Source organism: Macaca thibetana, chromosome 8 (assembly GCF_024542745.1).
Source record: "Macaca thibetana thibetana isolate TM-01 chromosome 8, ASM2454274v1, whole genome shotgun sequence".
Lineage (NCBI taxonomy): Eukaryota > Metazoa > Chordata > Mammalia > Primates > Cercopithecidae > Macaca > Macaca thibetana.
Window position 1 is genome coordinate 134,370,188 of NC_065585.1, and position 21,882 is coordinate 134,392,069.

Below are 21,882 nucleotides of genomic sequence, written 5' to 3' on the forward strand. Positions count from 1 at the left end.
AAATAATAAGACAAGAATTCTGGAGAGAATAGGTAGAGCTGACATTATGTCCAATATACTGTAATGTGTGTGGATAACATTCCTGGGAAATCCACTGCCCTTCAAATACCATCTTTGTAAAGCATTCACTTATCTTCAACCCTGGGTTGTCCTAGTGTGCTAATCCGAGCTTTGGAACAGGACACTTTCATGATGCCAGTAGCCCTGTGTAGGACCCAACCATTGATACAGCATCCCCATCAACACTTACCCCATCCCTTGATCCCAAAACACTTGGAGCAGGCTCTCCATATTCAGGGTTTCTAACTGTAGCAAATAAAAATGCAGGATACCCAATCACATGTGAATTTCAGATAAACACCCAATCATGTTTCTTAACTAGTTAGTGTTGGTATGAAAGTTAATTTTTTCAGATACTTCTTTTATAACCAGCTACCATATAAAACTATCTTATAAGCTGGGGTACCAGCCAGGGACCGGTCAGGAGACAGAAACTACATCAGTATTTTTAACAGATAATTTAATAAAAGGAATTGTTAATTAGGCATGGAAAAACCAATAAAGCAGAAAGATGATCCTAACATATCATGAAGGTAGAGACTGCAGAGGCAGATATTACTTGTAAAGTTGGGCAAGCAGAAGAAAAAGGTTGAAATTATTAACATTTAGACACTTGGAGGAACGACCCATGGGACTGGAAACATATGTCTGAGGAAAGGGTGAGTGACAGACAGTACTGGCATCTCTGACAGTCTTGATGAGTTTGTTTCTGCAAGAATAAGAAAAACCAGGCTGGGCATAGTGACTTATGCCTGTAATCCTAGCACTTTGGAAGGCTGAGGTGGGTGGATCACTTGAGCTCAGGAGTTCCACACCAGCCTGGCCAACATGGCAAAACCTCATCTTTACAAAAAATGCAAAAATTAGCCGGGTGTGGTGGCACATGCCTGTAATCCCAGCTACTTGGGAGGCTGAGGCAGGAGAATCACTTGAACCTAGGAGGCAGAGGTTACAGTGAGTGAGTATCGCACCACTGCACTCCAGCCTGGGTAACAGAGTGAGATTCCGTCTCAAAAAAAAAAAGAAAGGAAAAACTGAAAACTGGAGTCATCTCCTGCTATAAGAAAAAACTGTTGCTGCCATGATAGAGAGGCTAAAGAAGGGCATTTATGAATAGGAAGCAAACAGAAGGTGTATTTCCTTCACCTCCACAAGCCTTGTAGTCTCCCTCCATTGTTCTCTATGGGCAGAACCTGACATAGAGCCAGCCAGAAAGACAGAAAGGTGGTTTACAGAATCTCAACCCCACAAGCAAAAGACAGAAAATAGAAAGGTGGGTTTGAGGCAGGAACTACAGCTTAGACTTGCACAGTGTGTAGGTAAAAATTTGCTTCCTCCCTTCCAATTCTTATGTCTCATGTTTTTCTTATATTATTGCATTGGCTAGCATTTCCAGAATACTGATGTTGGGCATCTTCTTTTTGTTCCTAACAAGATTGAGAATATCTCTTCTGGTTTTTCACCATTAAATAATGCTAGTGGTTGGTTTGAGTCAGATTTCAAACTTTTTTTTTTTATTTCAATAGCTTTTTGGGTACAAGTGGTTTTTTGGTTACATGGGTGCATTGTACAGTGGCGAAGTCAGATTTTTATGCACCTGTCACCCAAGTAGTATACATTGTACCCAATAAGTAATGTTTTATCCCTCACCTCCCTCCCTTCCTCTTTCTTCTGAGTCTCCAAGGTCCGTTATACCACTCTGTCTGCCTTTGCATACCCCATAGTTTAGCTCTCACTTATAAGTGAGAACATACAGTGTTTGGTTTTCCACCCTTGAGTTATTTCACTTAGAATAATGGCATCCAGCTCCATTCAAGTTGCTGCAAAAGACATACTTTCCTTTTTATGGCTGAGTAGTATTCCATGGTGTATATATTTGCTTTCTCTACTCATTAGTCAATGGGCACTTAGATTTGTTCTTCATCTTTGCAACTGCAAATTGTATTGTAATAAACATACGCATATGGGTGTCTTTTTGATATTACTATTTTTCCTTTGGGTAGTTACCTGGTAGTGAGATTGCTGGGTCAAATCATAGATCTACTTTTACTTCTTTGAGACATCTCCACACAGTTTTCCATAGAGGTTGTACTCATTTACATTTTCACCAGTAGGGTATAATGGTCCCTTTTCACCACGTGCAGCCAACGTCTATTGTTTTTTAATTTGTTAAATAATGGCCATTCTTACAGGGGTAAGGTGGTATCTTATTGTGGTTTTAATTTGCATTTTGCTGATAATTAGTGATGTTGAGCATTTTTTCATATGTTGGTTGGCCATTTGTATATCTTCTTTTGAGAATGTCTACTCATGTCATTTGCCCACTTTTTGATGGGATTATTTGTTTCTTTCTTGCTGATTTGTTTGAATTTCTTGTAGATTCTGGATATTAGTCCTTTGTTAAATGCATAGTTTGCAAATATTTTCTCCCACTCTGTGGGTTGTCTGTTTACTCTGATGATTATTTCTTTTGCTGTACAGAAGATTTTAGTTTAATAAGGTCCCATTTCTTTATTTTGTTTGAATCAGATATTTTTATTATGTTATAGGAATATCCTTTTGTTCTAATTTTTAGTAAGAGTTTTATTTGTTTTAATCAAGAAAGGATGCTGCATTTGGTGAAACGCCTTTTCATTCCTATTGGTATAATTGTATAGTTTTTCTTCCTTTGACTGAATACTGTAATAAATTAGATTGCTTCCTAATATTTTGTTTTGTTTCTTAGAGATGAGAGTCTTACTCTGTCATGCAGGCTAGAGTGTAGTGGTACAATCATAGCTCACTGCGGCCTTGAACCCCTGGGCTCAAGAAGTCCTCCTGCCTCAGTCTCCCAAGTGGCTGGGATTACAGGCATGAGCCACAGTGCCTGTCTGTTTCCTAATATTAATGACCTGGCTCCCTAAGGGAAAACCCTATTGAGCATTGATATTTTCTTTTAATATACCGCTGGATTCAGCTTGCTAATATTTTATTCATTTAGAATAGTTGCATCAATATTAAGAAGAATAATTTAATTAAAATGACTCCAAATTTACACCAGTTTTATCCTTCTTTTATCCTAAAAAATCCAGACTGGATGGAGTGCAGTCTGAATCCTAAAATTCAGTCCTAAAATCCCAGCATTTTGGGAGGCCAAGGCAGGAGGATCACCTGAGACCAGAAGTTCGAGACCAACCTGGACAAAATAGTGAGACTCTGTCACTACAAAAATTTTAAAGAATTAGCCAGGCATGGTGGCTCACATCTCTAGTCCCAGCTACTCAGGAAGGGAGGTTGAGGTGCGAGGATCACTTGAGCCAGGGAAGTTGAGGCTGCAGTAAGCCGTGATCACACCACCGCACTCCAGCCAGGGTGACAGAGTGAGAGCCTGTCTCAATTTAAAAAAAAAAAAAAAAAAAAAAAAAAAAGGAAAAGTTTCATATCAGCTATCTAAGCTCTCACCTCAAGAAACTGGAAAAATAAGAGCAAAATAAATCCAAAGCAAATAAAAGGAAGGAAGTAATAAAGACAGGAGCAGATATCAATGAAATAGAAAATATAAAAATCAAAGAAAAAATAAAACAAAAAGCTAAAAAGGCCGGGCGTGGTAGCTCATGCCTCCCAAAGCCGTGGTAGCTCCCAAAGTAATCCCAGCACTTTGGGAAGCTGAGGCAGGTGGATCACTGGAGGTCAGGAGTTTGAGACCAGCCTGACCAACATGGTGAATGAAATTCAATCTCTAATAAAAATACCAGTTATTCAAAAAGTCTAAAGTACAACCACTGACTTAATATGAAGTAGGCCATTTAGCCCCATAACTCCTTTTAAAATTGAAATTGTAATTAAAACTCCAAAAACACACCAATTCAACACATTTTTTTCCAGAAAAAAAAGAAAACATTTTCCAATGCATTTTGTAAGGCCAATATTACTCTAACACTAAAACCAGACTAATATACAAAGGAAACACTACAGCCCAATATCCCTCATTTACATAGATGCAAATCCTTAACAAAATATCAGCAAATAGAAGGCAGCAATATGCAAGAATTACACACCATGACTAGTGAGATTTATTTCAGAGATGTCTAACTGACTGAATAATTTAAAATCAATGCGATCTACCACATTAACACGCTAAAGAAAACAAATCATATGATCATACCAGTTGGTATAGAAAAAAGCTTTTGATGAAATTTGATGCCCATTCATGATAAAAACTCTGAAAATTAGGAATAGAGGGAACTTCCTCAACTTGATAAAGAATACTTACAAAAGACCAACAGCTAACATAATTAATGGTAAAAGACTAAAGCCTTTCCACAAAGGCTGAGAATAAGACAAGAATTTCCACTCTCACTACTTCTATTCAACATAGCAATGGAAGTTTTAGCCAGACAATTAGGCAAGTAAAGAAAATAATAATAAAAGGGCTGGGTGCAGTAGCATGTACTAGTAGTATCCAAGCTACTAGGGAGGCTGAGGCAACAGGATCACTTGAGCCCAGGAGCTCAGGCTGTAGTACACCATAATTGCACCTGTGAATACACACTGATCTCCAGCCTGGACAACACAGCAAGACCCTTTCTTTTTAAAAGATGGTACAAAAAATAAAAACACAATAAATACAGGTCAGAAAGGAAGAAATTAAAGTATGTCTGTTTGGAGATAACATGATCATCTACATAGAAAACCTCCAAGAAATATACTAGAAAAGAAAAATAAAACCTCCTAGAACCAACAAATGAGTTCAGCAAGGCTGCAGAAAACAAAATCAACATACAAAGATAAACTATAATTCCATATACTAGCAATTAACATGTGGAAAATGAAATTAAATGTATAATATTACTTACAGTTGCTCAAATAATTAGATTCTTAAGTGTAAATCCAACAAAACATGTATAGGACTTGTACACTGAGTATTACAAAACACTGGTGAAAGAAATTAAAATTTAAATAAATGGAGAGACAAACCACATTCATGGATTGGAAGATTCAACATAGTAAGTATGTCAATTCTTTCAAAATTTATATATAGATTTAATGCAATTCCTGTGAAAAATCTCAGTAAGATTTTCATATAGAGACAAGATTATTCTAAAATATATGTAGAAAGGCAAAAAAAATTATGTAGAAAGCATAGAAAAACCCACCCAACTAGAAAAGCTGAAACAAGTTTGGGAAAGAAGAACAAAGTGGGATTATATAGCTATAATAATCAAGACTATTGATAGAGAAATAGGCACTACATCAGTAGAACACAGTAGAGAACCCAGAAATAGACCCACACGAGTATAGTTTTTGACAAAGGTGCAAAAGCAATTCAATGGAGAATAGATAGTCCTTTCAACAAATGATGCTGCAACAACTGGATATCTTGAAACTAAATAAATAAACAAACCTTGAACTCAGCTCATACTTTATACAAAAATAACTCAAAGTGGAGCATAGATTTAAATATAAAATGTGTAAGTATAAAACTTTCAGAAGAAAACGTAGGAGAAAATCTTCATAACCTAGGGTTTTATGAAGACTGCTTAGACACAACACCAAAAGTACAATTCATTAAAAAATTGAACTTCTTCAAACTGAAAATGTTTGCTATGTGAAAGACCCTTTTAAGAAACTGAAAAGACAAGTTATAGATGGGGAGAAAATATTTGCAAACCAAGGATTCACATCTAGAATATATAAAGAACCCTCAAAGCTCAACAGTAAAATAATAATTGTAATAACAATAGTAAAACCTAACTACTCAGACAATGGGCAAAAGACAGGAGGAGACATTTCCTCAAAGGATATACAGATGGCAAATAAGTATATGGAAAGATTTTCAGTATCACTAGCCACTGGGAAAATGCAAACTCAAACCATGGTAAGTATCACTACACACCTACCAGAACAGCAAATGCTGGCAAGAGTGCAGAAAAACTCTCTCTCTTATATATTGCTGATGGAATGTAAAATAGTAGAGCCACTTCAGAGGGTAGTTTGACAGTTTCTTTAAAAAAGTAAACATAAGCTTCATCTCATGACCCAGCACTCACATTTCTGAACATTCATCCATAAGAAATGAAAACTTATGTTCACAAAAAAACCTGTACGCAATGGCTCTTAGCAGCTTCATTTGTAATAGCCAAGGACAGAAAACAACCAAAAGGTCTTTCAGTAAGTAAATAGTTTAAAAACTGTGGTACATCCATACCATGGGATACTACTCAACGATGGGAAGGAATGAGCCAATGATATTTGCAGCAACTTAGATGAATCTCAGAAACATTAGCAGGCTGAAAAAAAAAAGCCAGCCTCCAAAGGTCACACACACTGTATAATTCTATTAATATAACATTTTCAAAAATGACCAAATTATAGAGATGGAGAAATTGGTGTTTGCCAGGAATTAGGCATGCTGGGGAAAAGGGGGGTGACTGCAGAGGCATAGCTCAAGGGAAGTTTTTGTAGTGATGGAATATTTCCACATGTTAATTGCAGTCATGGTTCCATGCATCTACATACGGTAAAATGACATGGAACTTAGCACATGCATTGCAGCAATGTCAAACTCCTGGTTTGGGTATTGTACTACAATCACATAAGACATAATAATTGGGAAAAATTGGATGAAGTGCACACGAAATGTGTCCACACTATTTTTGCATCTTCTTGTAAATCTAAAATTATTTCATAATTTTTAGTCCCAGCACTTTGGGAGGCCTACGCAGGCGGATCACCTGAGGTCAGGAGTTTGAGACCAGCCTGGCCAACATGGTGAAACCCTGTCTCTACTAAAAATACAAAAATTAGCTGGGAGTGGTGGTGCAAGCCTGTAATCTCAGCTACTTGGGAGGCTGAGGCTGGAGTATTGCTTGAACCTGGGAGGCAGAAGTTGCAGTGAGCTGAGATCGTGCCACTGTACTCCAGTCTGGGCAAGACTCCATCTCAAAACATAAAAACTAAAATTATTTCAAAATAAAAAGTTTATATATGTATGTATGCATATACACATACGAATCATGGTGAATTAGCAGCCAAAACGCTTCCCTGTGAGTAAAGACTGAAGAGGAAAGAGCCTTTGTGCTGTAATGAGAGTCTTTTCCTCACATTTTGATAGCACATATCTCTTTTAATGAAATACAGATGATGATTGGGATGAGAACAGTGATGGCATCTTCTTCCTTTTACAACACATTTGTAGCGTCAAAGGAAAGCTTGATCACTTAGAATTTGACGTAAATTGTTTGTCGAACCATAAGAAGAGAGGAGATTTGGTTTATCCAATGCCACAGCTTACTCGTTCATACAGGACAATAAGTCAACAGAATGATGGATTATTCTGTGTTTGTGACCCTGTGTTAGTCAGTACTCTTTCAGTTGCAAGTGTCAAAAAATTCAAATTAGCTTAATAAAGACATGGCTGAATCTAGGCGTTCAAAATATGTGAGACCTGAAGACACACATCCTACCAATTTAGGAACCCCAATAGACAAATGCCTTCTTCAACCATTGTGTCTTCAATCATTGTGGAAGACAGTGTGGTGATTCCTCAAAGATCTAAAAGCAGAAATACTGTGTGACCCAACAATCCCATTACTGGGTATATATCCAAAAGAATATAAATCATTTATCATAAAGACACATACATGCCTATGTTTGCTGCAGCACTATTCATAATAGCAAAGACATGGAATCAACCTAAATGCCCATCAATGGTAGCCTGGATAAAGAAAATGTGGTATATATACACCATGGAATACTATGCAGCCATTTAAAAAGAATGAGATAATGTGTTTTGCAGGAACATGAATGGAGCTGGAGCCATTATCCTTAGCAAACTAACGCAGGAAGAGAAAACCAAATACTATATGTTCTCACTTAAAAGTGGGAGCCAAATGATGAGAACACATAGAAGGGAACAACACACACTAAGGCCTATCACAGGGTAAAGGGTGGGAGGAGGGAGAGGATAAGCAAAAATAACTAATGGGTACTAGGCTTAATACCTGGGTGACAAAATAATCTGTAAAAAAACCCCATGACACAATTATTTATTTATATATATATATATATATATATATATATATATAAAATATAACAAACCAGTACATGTACCCCTGAACTTTAAAGTTAATTTTTTTAAGTTTTATTTTCACAATAATTACACATATTTATGGTGATAAAATACAATGTTTAGATACATGTATATATTACATAATAATCAAATCAGAGTAATTAGCATATCCATCACCTTAAACATTTATCATTTCTTTGTGGTGAGAACAATGTCCAGTCTTCTAGCTATTCTGAAATATACATTGTTGTTAACTATAGTCACCGTATTGTGCAGCAGAACACCAAACTACTTCCTCCTATCTTACTGAAACTTTGTACCAGTTGACTAACTTCTCCTTATCCCCCTTCCACCCTCACCTGCCTGCCTCCAGCGACCACCATACTATTCTCTACTTCTATGAGCTCAGCTGTTTTAGATTCCACACATAAGTGAGCTTGTGCAGTATTTGCCTTTCTGTATCTGGCTTATTTCACTTAGTGTAATGTCTTCCAGCTTCCTCCATGTTGCCGCAAATGAGAGAATTTCCTTCTTTTTGTGGCTGAATAGTCTTCCATTGTGTGTATGTGCCACATTTTCTTTATTCATCTGTTAATGGACACTTGGGTTCATTCCACATCTTCACTATTGTGAAAAGTGCAGCAATAAACATGGCAGTGCAGATGTCATTTCTACTTACTGATTTCCTTTTCTTTCCCACTACTCAGTAGTGAGATTACCGGATTACATAGGTAATTCTAGTTTTAAATATTTTTTGAAACCTCTATACTGTTTTCTTAGTGGCAGTACTAATTTACATTCCCATCAACAGTGTATGAGTTTCCCTTTCTCCACATCCTTGCCAACACTTGTTATCTTTTGTCTGTCTGACCATAGCCATTCTAAATGGAGGGAGGTGATATCTCATTGTCATTTTGAGTTGCATTTCCCTGATGATTACTGATATTGAGCATTTTTTCACATACCTGTTTGCTATTTGTGTGCCTTCTTTTGAGAAATATTTATTCCATCTATTCAGTTATTTTGCTCACTTTTAAATCAGATTTTTTTTTTTGCTATTGAATTATTTGAATTTCTGACATAGTCTAGATATTAACCCTTTGTCAGATGTATAGTTTGCAAATATCTTCTCCCATTCTGTGGGTTGTCTCTTCACTTTGTTGATTGTTTCCTTTGCTGTGCAGACTTTTTAGTTTGATGTAATTCCATGTGTCTATTTTTTGCTTTTGTTGCCTGTGCTTTTGAGATCTTATCCAAAAAATCCTTGCCCAGACCAACATCATGAAACATTTTCCCTATGATTTATTCTAGTAGTTTCATAGTTTTGAGTCTAGTCTTCAAGTCTGTAATCCATTTTGAATTGATTTTTGTATTTAGTAAGAGATAGAGGTCTAGTGTCATTCTTCTTCATGTAGCTATCCAATTTTTCCAGCACCACTTGTTGAAGAAAATATCCTTTTCCCCATGTGTTTTCTTGGTCCCTTTGTCAAAAATAAGTTGACTGCAGATGTATTAATTCATTTCTGGGCTTTCTGTTCTGTTCCATCGGTCTATGTGTCTGTTTTTATGCCAGTATCATGCTGTTTTGTTACTATAGCTTTGTAGTGTATTTGGAAATCAAGTAGTGGGATGCCTTTACCTTTGTTCTTTTTGCTTAATATTGCTTTGGTGATTCAGGGTTTTTTGTTGTTGTTGTTGTTCCATGCAAATTTTAGAATTATTTTTGGACAGAGCTTTTTCATCATTAGCCCCGGCTAAAACATCCCAGGAAAATTCTCAGTGGATCCTCAAATTGGCCAAACTTGGGACATCTGTTGCACCTCAGCCACAGGGAGTGGATGTCCCATAGGAAAGAGGATTTGTCCCTTGAAGAAGGGATGAGAGAGGCCATATGATGGGACAAGCCCTCCAAAAAAACCCTCTTGGCCCTTAAAAATGAAATAACCAGATGGCCCTTGGCCCTGTAGACCTTATATCCTTATGTCCCAAGGGGAGCAAGATGAATGCAAATACATAATTAATACATAAACACCAGAGATGGGAGATTGCAAATACGCACACACTCAACTTATGAAAAGACATTGATCTGACTAGGACATTAAAGGCTGAATAATGAAATGTTGAGCTGGTATCCCAAGTGACTGGAGGGTCTGGGATCAGATGAACCTAGTGCAGAGAGACTCCGAGGAGCAGGGTCAAGGGAGGGAAAGTATGAAAACATTCTCCTCGCACACACACAAGGTGGATGGGAGAATCAAATGAAGCAACAGAAGAGAATGCTTTGTAAACTGCAACCTGCTACACAAATTATTGTTGGTATTACTTAGCAAGGAGTGTGAGCTTGAGGGCAGGTATAATGAGTAGGTCAGAGTCAGCCTGGCACAGCAAAAATAAAATAATTTTTTTGAGATGAGGTCTTGCTCTGCCACCCAGGATGGAGTGCAGTGGTGTGATCATAGCTCACTGTGACCTCAAACTCTTGGGCTCAAGTGATCCTCCTGCCTCAGCCTTCTGAGTAGCTAGGACTATAGGTGTGTGCCATCATGCCCAGCTAATTTTTGTATTTTTTGTAGAGACAGGATCTCATTATATTGCCCAGGCTGGTCTTGAAGTCCTGGGCTCAAGCGATCCTTCTACTCCGGCCTCCCAAAGTGCTGGGATTACAGGCTTGAGTCACTGTGCCTAGCCACAAGAATATGAGAGTTGAAGCCAGAAGACCTCAGTTCTAGGCTTTCTTGTAAAATTAGATAATAAGAGAGAATGCACACATAGGTCTTAGCACAGTGCCTGGTACTGGGAGAGCCCAAGAAATGGTGGTCATTGATCAAAACCGTCCCGGTTCACCAATGTCCCAGTTCAATGTCAATGTGTAGAAGCCAGAGGGAGGGAGTGTGGCTCAGTTGCAGATGTGGACCCAGCAAAGTGAGCCAGCGTGGAGCTGGGCCAGCCAAACTCTAAGGAGCACAGTAACTGCAATACCTGGGATTTTATACAAGAAACTTCCAGTAAACATTTACTGAATCCAATCAAACTGCAGCCTTGGGGGATGAAAATGTTAAGATTTCAATACTGATGATGGTTGCATAACCTTGTGAGATACTAAAAACCACTGACTCTTGCATTTTTAAAGGGTAAATTGATGGTATGTGAATTCTATCTCATTTTGTAACAGTGGAAGCCTAACAGGCTGGAACAGAGAGCGTCGCTCATTGCAGGATGGAAATGTGGAGTTCAGTCGGAACCTGGCCCATCAGGCCACTTGATTTCAAATTGTTCTCACTTCTGCCCATGCTGTAGGGACTTCAGGTAACTCCAGGGTCCCTTAGCTCTTCTGGAGACTCCGGTGTGAATAAAGTGCCACCCACCAGCAGTTCATCACTTAGGGCTTCCTAGTCCCTAGGGGACACTCTTTCCGGCAGTTCTGTCACCATGATGGGAGAAGCTGCCTGCTGAGCACTCCATAGCCAGCAGAGGCAATGGGATGTCAGAGGTGAAGGTCAAACACAGGTGCTCTTGTTACTGTACCACAACACTGGAAGTTATGCTTCCTAATTTTTTAATAAAGAAGGGAGTGTTCTCTCTGCTCCACTGCAGTTCTCTAGAGAACTTCATGTTCCACCTTCTTCCTTACTGCACATCACTCTCTCACAGAACTTCGGAGCAGGCAGGGCAATCTGCCCCTGAATATGACTCCAACTGCGATAAGTGGATGCTGCTGCTCCCAGTTACCTGCTACATACACAGGATGATGGAGACCTCCTCTCTAAATTTTGGATCAAAACTCCATGAGAGGTGGAAAATGGTATGGCAATTCCTCGAAAAACTTGCACATAGATAGGTCCATGTGAGCCGGCAAACCCCCTTCTAAGGATATGCCCAGAAGAATTGAAAGCAGCAACTAAAACAGACATTTGCACACCTATGTTTATGGCAGAATTAATCACAGTAACCAAAAGGTGAAAACAACCCAAATGCCCATCAACAGATGAATGGATAAACACCATACAGTCTTTGCGTGGCCCCTGCTGCAGCACAGATGAAGCTTGAGTGCATGGTGCTAAGTGAAATAAGCCAGCCACAAAGGAATACATACTGTATCATTCCATTTATAGGAGGTACTTAGAGGAGTCACATTCAGGGAGGCAGAAAGTTGAATGGGGGTTGCCAGAGGTTAGGGGAAAGAGGGGAATGGAGAATTAGTGTCTAATAGGTGCAGGGTTTCTGTTTGGAAAGGTGAAAATGTTCCAGAGATGGAAGTGGTGATGGTTGTACAACAATGTGAATGTACCTAATACCATGGAACTGTACACTTAAAAACGGTTAAAGCGGGATCGGGCACAGTGGCTCATACCTGTCATCCCAGCACTTTGGGAGGCCGAGGAGGGCGGATCATGAGGTCAGGAGTTCAAGACCAGCCTGGCCAACATAGTGAAACCCTGTCTCTATTAAAAATACAAAAATTAGCTGGGGATGGTGGCATGTGCCTGTAATCCCAGCTACTCGAGAGGCTGAGGCAGGAGAATTGTTTGAACCGGGACCTGGGAGGCGGAGGTTGCAGTGAGCCAAGATTATACCACTACACTCCAGCCTGGGCTACAGAGCAAGACGCCGTCTCAAAAAGAAAAGAAAAGAAAAGAAAAAAAAACAACACACAGTTAAAGTGTCGGGAGGCTGAGGCAGGAGAACTAACTGCTTGAAACTGGGAGGCAGAAGAGGTTGCAGTGAGCAGACATCAGGCCACTGCACTCCAACCTGGGTGACAAGAGCGAAACTCCGACTCGAAACAAACAACGGTTCAAGTGGCAAATTTTGTATTATGTGTATTTTACCATAATAATCATAAGTAATAAAAATAACTCCATAAGGGAAAGCTACATGTGAACGAGGCTCCTCCCTGGTGAAAACGGCAGGGCCCCTGGAAAGACAAAGCCTGGCCCTGGCCTCTGCATCTGTGCCTTGTACTGTTGGGCTCATGCGTCAGGAATTTTAATGATCTGACACCACAGGGAGTTTTACACTAAAATCTTCCTGAGGCATAGTTTCTACGAGTCATTTGGCAGGGGAAGAGTATAAAGCCAGATAACAATAATGGACACTTTATTCATCACTTGCAAAAATATTCAAAACCAAAAATTCTTGGAAGGGAAAAAATATTCATGTTTCCTTCATATTTTTCCTCACTCTTCCCAGCCTGATTCACCCCTCTAGTTCTGTTCCCACCTGATGACCATACGTTTACTCTTTGATTTCTGGCAGTTCACTTACCTTTTCTGTTTCAGTTTCCTGGCCTATATTTGTTTTGTTGTTGTTGTTGTTGTTGTTTGTTTGTTTGTTTTGAGATGGGGTCTCGCTCTGTCACCCAGGCTGAAGTACAGTGGCATGATCTCAATCTTGACTCACTGCAACCTCCCCCTCTGGGGTTCAAGCTGTTCTCCTGCCTCAGCCTCCTGAGTAGCTGGGATTACAGGCACCCGCCACCACACTCGGCTAATTTTTGTATTTTTAGTAGAGATAGGGTTTCGCCATGTTGGCCAGGCTGGTCTCGAACTCTCGACCTCAAGTGATCTGCCTGCCTCAGCCTCCCAAAGTGCTGGAATTACAGGCGTGAACCACCAAGCTTGATTTCCTGGCCTACATTTGGAAAAAAATATTAACTTGTCTGGTTTCTCCCTACCTTGCAGAGATTGTTGTAAGGATCCTGGGAGACTGTGAACTGGGAAATATGTTAAATAGAAAGGTATTGGGTTTCTTCCTTTCCTCCAAACTGCCTTTGGGAGATACCAACTCCCAATAGGCACAACTTCCCTAAATAAAACCAGGCACGAGAGCAGGGAATTCCACAGCAGGCCTGTCAAGGGAGATCTGTTTGCCCAGTTCCTCAAATCACATGACAGTGGCAGCTCCCTGTGCCTTTCTGTGTCCCCAGCCCGGCAATGCTGGGTCATTTGGGAAGCAGCAAAGTGTGGTGGTCAGCAGAGCTGCACACCCATGGCACGCAGAGAATGAGCTCCCCATCACCAAGAGTATTCAAGTAGAGTACTGATAATCGCCTCGGAGGGTATTCCTGATTTAAGCAGTAGCTTGGAATTCTGAGGTCTCTTCCTATTCTAAGAAGCCATGGATTTCTTTAATTTGAAATTCAATACCGGCTCCATTTCTTTCTTGCTGTGACTTGGCCACAGGCACATTCCTAACCTCTCTGAGCCGGTTACCTCATCTAGGTTAATAAAATAGCATCTGCCTGCTTGACCCTATTGTAAGGAGCTCAGAAATGCTGTTATAGCAGTGCTTGCAAAAAAATTGTAATTTGTAATTGCATGCTAGGAGGAGTTGCGCTGCTGTTACTATTATTTCCATGCCCAGAAGGCAATCACACAACAGAAGCAATGTCACAAAGCAGTCCTCCCTACCTCAGTCTAAAGGCAAGACTAGAGTCTGAGAGGAGTCTTGGGGTGCAGGAAGCACATACAGTGAACTGAGCATTTCTCCCCATGAACGGCGATTCCTCGGGTCCTTCTGAGTGACCTTCCAGAAGCATCTCTGGAACCTTGTGAACATTGACTTTTTAAAAACTGTCCAGCCAGAACTTCATTCCCTAGCAGAGTTTCCTTCCACTTTTACACACACACACCAAAAAAAAAAAAAAAAAAAAAAAAAAAAGGCTTGCTGAATTAATGAACCACTTCTCTTATCTATTTTTCCTGTTATCTAATTCTGAGAAGGAAGCTGGGAGCTCAGAGGGAGCTGGGAGACAGCTCACAACGTCTCCCTCCCACCCGGCTCAGAACAGCCTGGATTCCCTGGGCAGACTTTGCCTCACACCAGGCCTTGAGCAGCCGCAGGGACGCCGCTCCCACCGCGGGTGAGTCCCCTCCTGGCCCTCCTGGTGACCCCTCTGCCGGGGGAGGCTGGGATGATGGGGGAATGGAAGGCTTGGGGAGCTCACCTTGCTCACCACAGTCTCCAGCTGTGGGGAGAGGGAGGTGGGGGAGGGGAAGGCACGGCTTCCCCAGCGTGGGGCCGAGGCCGAGGCTGGGTAGAGGCTTTGAGGCCTTTGCGGGACAGGAAGGAAGGATGAGGCTCTGTGCAGGCCGGGTCGCAGACGCCGGGCTTCCGTCCCACTTTCTTTCTGTGTCCCTCCTTCTTACAATTACGTGGCATTTTAGTTTCTCTATTTCCTGATTCAGCTTCCCATTCCCACAACTGGAAAAGGAGAGGGGTGGCTGTTCTCTCAGGAAAAACCTAAATAAATACATACACACCAGAAATCCAATGGCTCTGACCAGGTATGGCAGGACCATCTGGCCTCTGCTTCCTCTAGCACACCCAAATCCCCTGGGGCCCCCCGCAGCCGTTGGCGTCCTTTTAAGAACGCACTTGGAAAGTTCAGGCAAACCCTTCCTGGCCCATGTCAGACCCAGCCTAGTTTGCTTTTGGGTCAGCAAGTCTGCATGCTGCTTCCCGTCGGTTGGTTTCATTAGTTAGTAGCTAGCTCTCAGAGCCCTCAGGCTGGGATACTTTTCTTTGCCTATTCGCAGATCAAGGGTCGGCGAGGTTTGGTGCAGAGTTTAATTTTCGTTTATTCTGGAGCCAGACCTGTGATGGGAAAGAGGGGTGGGGGTAGATCTTGCAGGTGGACCGCAGCGATTGTATTTTTCTTCCCCAGGTCCACTGCATGCTTTGCAGAACTTGGTCGCTATGCTTTTGGTTGCACTCTTTTGCATACAAGTCGAACTTACCTCTGCTTCCTATAAAGCCAAAGTCTGGACAAATGAGTCTTGAATCTTATTTGTAGCTGAGAAAAGGACTGAGTCAAAATAATAATAATAATAATAAATAGGAGTGACAGCTTTGAGAAGGAGTGCAGCTTTGAGAAGGCACCGGTCAGTGTCATAACCAAGGCTCTGAGAGTTTGAAACCTACCAGGTTTCCTGTGCCTCCTCCACATGCTCACAGGTTGAAAGCAGAGAGTGGCATTTGTTCACTCTGTAGCCTCAGGAGGACCCAGCAAGGGCTCTTCTGGAATTGGGTAGGATTGAAGGCAAAGCCGCTCAGTCCTGGTGTACCTACTACAAATATTAGCTTTGCAAAGCAGAGAACAGAAAATTGTTCCCTTTGACTATCTTTCCATCTCCAGCAGCCCCGCCGGCTTCCAGGGGGTGAATTGAAAAGCTCTCACAAAACTTACACTCATCTGCGTTGCTTATCTTTCCCCTGCCCAACTCTCTGGCTTGCTTACCCTTGCTAATGTTTTCCCAGGGCTGATATTCCTGCTCTTCTGTACGCGGTCCAAAAATAAGGGAAATTGAAAGGGTTTTAGCTGGGAAAAGCAGGGACGGGCCAATCTGAGTTGAGGGAAAGCTGTTATTATGTAAGGTTGCTAGAATCCTGTGATTTATCATCACAAAATTGGATTGGCTTTTTAAGTAGTAGTAGCGGTAGTTGTTGTAGTATTTGTAGTACTAAGAAATGTTTTGTTTCTGCTGGTCTCATTTTGATAAGTCAATCTAGAGTAAAGGATACTTGAAAGTCCCACTTTATGAACTTCTTTTTACAGAGTTCGTTTTTAGTGACATAATCATTGCCACAGATTTCCTTTTTCTTCTAAGAATTTGTCTCTGAAAGTGATTTTGCAGTCACAAGTTCGATTGGAGGGGAGCCTTAAAGACAATTTTGTGTGCTTAGTATTGAGGAAGTGTTTATAAATTACTCTTTCTCCCTGTTCTAGTCTCAAGCCTAATAAAATATCAATTTCAAATAGCTTTCTAATGTCTTGTTATATTTGCCAAGTGATTTATAGGACAGAAAATTAGAGTTTGCGTGTGTAAAGTTCAGAGATATTTTAGAGCTTGGAGCAGAGGAGAGGAGAGGTTTTAGGGTTAAATTCAAGTCATCAATCTCCAATTGTCTAAACACTGCACGAAGTGGAGATTCGAGGCAATTATCCGAATAATTGGGGGGGGCACTTTCCCCTGAATTATCTAGATAAAAGTGTGACACAGGAGAATGTCCGTGGCCCTGAAGGCCCTGCCTCGAATCTCCCCGGTTGCGTGAATTCGGGCAATTTTTCTGCAGGTTCTCAGACTCGGGGATGGGGGAGGAAGGGGATGTTTCTAGAAGAAGCTTAAAGGGGGCTCGCGCCGCAAGACTGGAGGTGGAGGGCGTGCGCGGCGGGACGCCCCAGCCGGGTCTGATAAAGCCCCGAAGCCGATCTAAGGTCAATAAACTAGGCGGCGTCAGGCTCGGGCCGAGGGCCGGGAAGGGAGAAGAGTGGAGCCCGCTCAGGCTGGGGGCAGAATGAAAAGGAACCAGGACTGCTGGGGTCCAAGCCCTGGTCCGCTTGCGGGGCGCGCAGCCGGGGAGAGGAGCTGGGCGTTCGGCCTGGGCCCCTCCCCTGCCTGACCCCAGGACAGCCAAGCACCCGCGGCCTTAAAAGTATCCCGGCGAACCCCAAGTGGGCCGGGTCCTGGGCAAACTGCCCTAGCCCTGCACTGAGTTTGGTAAAAATGGAAAGTGACATTTTTACAGGGACGAGGTTGGGGTCTGGAGGGAGATGGAGACCCCCGAATAATGGTAACGCAGAAGCCTCAGAGACACCACCAACAGGCAGAGAAGTGTCCCTAAGTGGGGAAAATGAGGAAGAGGGTAACAGTATTGTTAATTGGCCATGAATTTTAATCCCTGTTGTGTGTCGCCGAATAGTTTACAAACTCTTTTTGCATTGGGGTTTTGTTTCTCCCACTCCCTGCGTGATGAGAAGAAAGATTGGGACAAGTTAATCGGCTCAAAGTCACGTCGCTGGGGTCTCCTGTCAGGGGGCTTGGACCGGTTGTTAAAGGACTTACAGCCGCAGGTCTTCCCAAGGGAGATTCCCAATCAGAGCGCGCAGCCCGCGGGGAAAACATAACGCGCGCCGGTAAATGACGCCGCTCCCACCTAGGCCGCTCTGGGGCCGCTTAACGTCCCGAATGTCCCGACCCCCGGCTCAATCTTTGGTGGAAAGCCTGAGTGGGCAGGTGGGAGACGAGACGGTGCTGGTGGAGCGGGCTACTTCAGCAGCACGAGGCTGGGAAGATCCTCGCGGACAGGCGCGACAACGCGCCCTGGAGCCCGCGGATCTTTGCAAGTAACTAACCTGGCCCTCGGATTCATTGCGACTTTCCCGCCCTCGGCCCACGAGGCCAAGGAGCTCCCTCTCTTCTCCTCTCCGTTCCTGGCAAGGCCGAAGCCAGATTGCTTTGGATGCATTTCGACCCTTCTGGCGCCACATGGGCAGGGTAACCTTGGACGGGTGTCACGCCCACGTCCTTCGGGGTCGCATGCTGGTGGGCCAGGAAGCCCAGGCCATGCCCAGCAGGGTCCGAGCCGCGGTCGGTGGCGTGACCTCTGGCCAGGCCTGGAGCTTCTAGGAACGTGTCTCTGGTTGCCCGTTACTCCAGAGACCCCCACTTGGGGAGCGCGGAGTCCTCCAGCCGCTGCGCACTGATACCTGGGGCGGCGAGGGGAGCCCGGCTTCTGCGCACTCCTCTCCGGATGCGAGGTGCTCACCCACCCCTCTCCCGGCTCGCCCTGACGCCGCTGTCCCCACGCTCTCGGCAGCGAGACGTACAGCGAAGCCCCCGACCCATTTCTTCTCAGTTGCGACTCTCTGTGTGAGACCCCTAAAGAGGCCGAGGATCACAGTCGGTGTTTCATCAAAAAGGCCACTGTGTCCCCAGGTTAGGCTGCTGGTATCTCAATATCACCCTGCGGAGAGACCCCGTACCCTGGAATCCCATACGCCAGTCTGCAAAGCACAGATCTAATGCCTTCTTTCTCTGGCCGGGTTTGGAGGGACTTTGAGGGGCATGGGTGGCACCCCAGGCTCGCAGGGTTCGTGGTCCCAAAAACCGAGCCCAGGAAATCGCCAGCTCCGGTCTGTTCGAAGAACCTTCGGGTGTTAGTCACAGGCCCCGGCCCGCGCGGGATCTGGAGGCAGGCATTTCTCGACGATTGGGGACTTAGGGTTTGTCTGGGAGCGATTGCATTTCCAGGCCTCTGCACGCTGCGGTTCCGGTAAAGAGCACTGTCTTCACCACTTCTCACCTGTGCCCTAACCCCACACTTTTCCAGCACTCGTCCCCCTAGGTTTCACAAAAACTCCTGGCAGACTGCTCCTGGCAGACGCTTCCAGGACCACGCGGGGGCCGTAGCTGCGATCCCCTCGCAGACGCCCAAATCCGGGGCCGGGTCCCCGCGCAGATGCCCGAACCCGGGGCCGGGTCCCCGCACTGGGTGCGGCGCTTGCGGGGGTCGATGAGGCAGGTCCCTCTTGGGAACGGCTGCTGTTGTTTCTTTAGATACTGAGATATAATTTCTCCCTCATCCACCCCACCCGCTGTTCTTAACAATTTTCTTTATTGGTTTGCTATTGTCTTGTTAACGTGTCTTCTCTTCTCCTAGCCTTTTTTCATCCCCTTTCTCTCTTCATTTCTCTCTTTTTCCTTAATTCTGTTGCAAAGTTTCCTTTTCTTGTTTAGTCAAAATCCTCCCCGCTTACTTTGTTCTTTGTCCATAGCAGTCGTTCTTCTTTTCTCCTTGCCTGCCTGTCTTCTTTCCCGCTGTTCTTGGCCGTGGGCAGACACGGCTGATTTAGGAACTGCAGTTTTTCCCAGGCATACTCTGCGCTTTCAGATTTGGTCCGCGTCTGGCTGCGTCTTTTCCCACCCCAACCTGAGGTCCTTGCCCCTCACAATAAATTCGTTTTTATTCATTCTGATGTTTGCATACAGAAGTTACTCGATAAAGCTGTTTTGTTTGATGAATCAAAGGGCTTCTTGTCTGTGAATTAATTTCTGGATATTAAACTGCACAGTAGCTATTTTATTTGCCTTTAAGAAACTTCTTAAATTTTTATCTCTAACTAATGGCACATTATAAATAATTTTCCAAGCACTAGGTGGTGTCTGACAAGGTTGAGTCACTCAAAAACAATGCAGAATTTCTTAAATGTAGAATCTTTTAAAACGGTGTCAGATGGCTTCTCCTGCTACATCGTTTATTTGTAGCTTTCCACTAACTCTAAAGATTGAACAGGAAACTGATATGGTAGAAATAGATAACTTTTCCCTGTTCACTAGCTAAGATTTGATTTGCTTTCTGTTAGATCACAGTAGTTCTAGCATAATAATGATAGAACAATTAGTCTTTCCTTGTAGATAAATAATGATTTTGAGTGCTTATTATTTGTTTTATGTAGAATTTGTTGTTAGATTACACATGAGAATTTTATTTCACTGAATAGTGCTAATAGATAGTAGATGCTTTTCATTTTCAACAAAACGGAGACAAGATTTTGCTCGTTAGAAGTTTTTTTCCCCTTCAAGAAACTTAAAGCTTTAACTCTTATAAAAAATTCTAACAAAACTTTTCTTGAAGAAACAACATTATTAATAGGTAAAAACTTGACCATGAGAAATTCAGAAGGAAGGAGTGAAAGTCAGCTGTGTCTCCTCTGCTGATTGCAGAACAACAAAAATTAGGAAAGTTACCATCCTACTGGTCAGATGTAGTAGTCCCCGTTTGTGCAAAACACTTCTTGGTCGTGGCGATGTGGGGAGGGGGTGTGATCCAATAGTCCTTCTCACTTCTCAAAGGTTGATACAGAGTCTAACAGTTACCTCTTAGAACTACTCAGTAGGTAGTAGTTAGAATTCAGTAGGTAGTAGCTAGTTTCCACACCGGGGACCTGCTTTGTTAAATGCTGTGGGTGTGGGGACAAGACCTTGGGTTCAGAAAAAGTTCTGGGAAGAGCCTTGAGGTGGAAACAGCCTCGGTGCGCGGGGGTTTCTCGACAGCTCTCTGGTCTCTCTTACCCCCTAGGTTTTCCCAACCTTCCCGCCGGATTGCCTTGGAAAGCTCTTGGTGTGGTGGCCACTGCGGTTTGCTCCAGCAAAGATAATGGAGGGGCTCGCTATCTAATCTGGACAGCAGCAAGAACAATCCATTAGACCTCAGCTTTTATCCGGGGCGGGGGAGGACGGAGAGACGGGGCTGGCGTGCTCCACCCGGCCCTGGGAGGCGCAGGTCTGCCCCATAGGTGGCAGGGGGATTAATCAAACAGAGAGTTTAGTGCGAAATCAAAACTCACCACTGCGTATTATGCTTGCTGATGCCGGTAAATGGTAATTCTACCCATTATGACTGTTAGGAAGTAGCAGAATCCCTTTGTGTTGCAGGGATCTTTTTGTTTGTTTGTTTGGTTTTTTTTTTTTTTTTTTTTTTTTTTTTTTTTTTTTTTTTGAGAGGGAGTCTTGCTCTGTCGCCCGGGCTGGAGTGCAGTGGCCGAATCTCAGCTCACTGCAAGCTCCGCCTCCCAGGTTTACGCCATTCTCCTGCCTCAGCCTCCCGAGTAGCTGGGACTACAGGCGCCCGCCACCTCGCCCAGCTAGTTTTTTGTATTTTTTAGTAGAGATGGGGTTTCACTGTGTTAGCCAGGATGGTCTCGATCTCCTGACCTCGTGATCCGCCCATCTCGGCCTCCCAAAGTGCTGGGATTACAGGCTTGAGCCACCGCGCCCGGCCTCTTTTTGTTTTAAGAAGTTCAATGTGCTTTACATTGTCTCATTCAAACTCATCCATCAAGGGGCGCGGTTCGATTCCAACCTTCACCAGTATTCCTTCAGACTAGGGAGACTAAATCCATCCGCCCATTCTTTAATTCATTCATTCAGCAAACATTTACCAAGCTTTCCTCTGCGCTAGGCATTATGCCTTGTACTGACAGGTTAAAT

General features: G+C 43.1%; 1 protein-coding gene and 1 long non-coding RNA gene across 2 annotated transcripts in view; one reads left to right on the plus strand and one right to left on the minus strand.

The window, feature by feature from the left end:
- Positions 1 to 21,882, minus strand: part of LOC126961128 (uncharacterized) — a 49,556-nt gene that overhangs the window by 27,245 nt on the left and 429 nt on the right. The window lies entirely within an intron of this gene.
- GATA4 (GATA binding protein 4) overlaps positions 14,895 to 21,882 on the plus strand; it is an 84,799-nt gene continuing 77,811 nt past the window's right edge. Inside the window, exon 1 of the mRNA XM_050801095.1 lies at positions 14,895 to 14,972. The gene's annotated coding sequence lies outside the window, so the exon portion shown is untranslated. The remainder of the gene's footprint in view (positions 14,973 to 21,882) is intronic.